The sequence below is a fragment of the Lathyrus oleraceus genome, chromosome 6, assembly GCF_024323335.1.
Source record: "Lathyrus oleraceus cultivar Zhongwan6 chromosome 6, CAAS_Psat_ZW6_1.0, whole genome shotgun sequence".
Lineage (NCBI taxonomy): Eukaryota > Viridiplantae > Streptophyta > Magnoliopsida > Fabales > Fabaceae > Lathyrus > Lathyrus oleraceus.
Genome location: NC_066584.1, coordinates 30,134,824 through 30,137,864, shown reverse-complemented (window position 1 = coordinate 30,137,864; position 3,041 = coordinate 30,134,824).

Genomic DNA, 3,041 nt, shown 5'->3' with positions numbered 1-3,041 from the left:
TGACAGAAAAAACACAAATGGCCAGGTGAGTTAGCTTTAGTTATGCTGGATTGTTGGCTAGCTGCTCCTTGTTCATCATGGTTTGACAGGGAAATTTTCACAGTGCCAAAGCAAGGTGATTTAAGACTTAGTGAAAGTATATGTTGGTCATGTGCTGCCAAAGGGCCTTCTTGCTGCTACTGTCCTGGCTGTTTAATGACAGGAAAATAAAAGTGGAAGGCATGGCATTGTTCTCTTGTGTTTTTGACAGCCAAAATCCAATGCCAAGTCAGGTTAGAAAAAAGTGAGGTAGTAAGTGAAGGTGGTTTGGTCTATGTGTTGTTTGATGCCATTGTACTTTTGACAGAGCAAATCCAAATGCCAATAGCAGGGTTCCTCCTCTTTTTTGATCTCAGCAGTATGAAAAATAAATGCCAATGTATTTTGTTTTCTTGATGGATGCTGTTGTCTACCAAGGGCAGGAAAATCATGCAGGATCTTCTTTTAGCCAGCCTTAGTTTGTTATCTTTTTGACAACAAAGTGAGGGCCAGGTTTTTCCATGAATTTCTGCTGCATTCCCCCTTTTTTTTGTGGCTGCCATGACCTTCTCTTTTGACAGAAAAATGGTGTTGTCCAAACTGCTATTGGACAGTACACATTAAGGCATGGAGGTATGGTTGGTTTTGTCCTTTTGTCCTAAAATTCAAGTAAGCAAACATGGCCATATGTACCATTGGAGTATGGCTGCACTACAAGGCCTCAAAAGTGGCAGAAGAATGATCAAGAATACTGCATAATGATGCTGGTACAAGGCATGGTTGTGGAACTTAGACAAGCATGGTGAAATGGTACTTTTCTTATAGTTCAAGTAACCAAGCATAGATTCACATGTGCTGCATAATTTGACTTTGCAAACACACTTAAAATGATATTTATGAGCTGTCCCAATTGGCCAAATGCTGAAAAAATGTTTGAGTCAAAAAGTCAACTCTTGGTCAAACTTACATTTAAATGAAAAAGGTCAAAATATGCCATTTTGATTGGTGAAGTTTTGGCTCATGAAATTTATATTTTTGGAAAGAGGGGATCAAATGTGACTTGTAGGAAAAAACCCCACCAAAATTGGCCAAACGGTTTGGGAGATATGGCCCTTTGAAGTTCAAGATTTTCTGAAATCGATTCGACCATAACTTGCCAACCACACATGGGAATTGAGAGTTCTAGGACTTTTTGGAAATGGGAGAACAAGATCTTCAACTTTCATGTTGGGCAAAAATTCATTTGAGGCTTGTATCAAAATGTAGGTTTGAGGATCAAGACTTTCCATTTATGGTAAGTTTCAGTTACAGGCCCAGTTTCTACTTTTGGAAATTTTTGATCTGGCTTCAAATTCTTCCATGATGGTGTTTGGCATGATGTATGATGACTATTTGGACATGAATGAGCTCTCACAAACCAAATCCAATCATCAAATCACTGATTAAATGAACAGTTGACCAACAATTGACTTTTAGGGTTTCTGCCTGATTGTGCATTGACTGATGACTTCCAAACCCTAATTCCTTGAGGACTTGACTTCAAATGATGTCCCAAGTTGTATGAACTCTTGATTATTGACCATGGTGCCCAAATTCCACAAGAATGACCACCATCCACTGCTTTGGCTGACAGTTGACTTTCTTTGACTTTTTGACTGTCTGTGCATGAACTGATGACCTCTGAGCCTTCAATCCTTGACCAAAATACTTCAAATGGATCCCCAAGTCATGTGAACTTGTTGGACAAACCCCAAGGCCTTGGTTCAAATGAGAAATTCCTTTGCTTGCTTGGTTGACTGATCAGGAGATTAGTTTGACCTAATTTCTGATTGCTTGCTCTTGAGGCAACTGAGGGACAATGCAAATGCTATGCAATGGATCATGATATGCTATGACCTAATATGAAAATGTATGTACAATGATAGGTGCAAATTTGAGGTGCTACAGCTGCCCCTATTCAATCAGCTGGGAACCCGAACGGATGAGAGCAACGGCTGTCAGACTTTCAGGGTAAACAGGGATTGAATACCAAAGAACCGTAGAATTTGCACAGTACTGGATATGATACCAAAGAACCACGTCATTTACCGATGACAAACTGCATGACAGCTTCAGAAAAAGCAAAACCATTTACCGATGGTTGGAGAACTAGAAGCTTGATATTTACCGATATCAACTTCAGCACGACCATTTACCGATGGCGTCTGGGGAAAATAAACTTCTGAAAAACAACAACCATTTACCGATGGTTAGAACTTGATATTTACCGATATCAACTTCAGCACGACCATTTACCGATGGCTGCTGGGAAAAACGAATTGATGTAATAAGGAAGCAAGACCATTTACCGATGGTGGCTTCAAAGAAACTTGACATTTACCGATGTCAACTTCAAACTGGCCATTTACCGATGGCTACTGTAACTGGGGATCCGATATTTACCGATATCGAAGAAAACGGGGCCATTTACCGATGGCATCTCCACTTGGGGGAGGAACAAAATCCTTGTGGTATAACCAGACAAGACGTTTACCGACGACTTCTGGGGATCTTGACTTTATCAACAAGGGGACAAAGCATGACCAGACATTTACCGATGACTGGGATGAGACTCGACGTTTACCGACATCGAAAGATGATGTTTACCGACATCAAAAGAAATGACCAGACATTTACCGATGACTGGGATGAGACTCGATGTTTACCGACATCGAAAGATGATGTTTACCGACATCAAAAGAAATGACCAGACATTTACCGATGACTGGGAATGAGAAATTAATTGGGGAGATACAAACACATAGTCGCAACTGGAAACCAGATAGGACATTTACAGATGACTCTACTGGGGATTTCTAGTTGGGGGATTATCAGACATTTACCGATGACTGAGGAAAAGACTCGACGTTTACCGACATCGAAAGATGATGTTTACCGACATCAAAAAATGACCAGACATTTACCGATGACTGGGTGGAGACTCGATGTTTACCGACACCGAAACAATGGCGTTTACTGACACC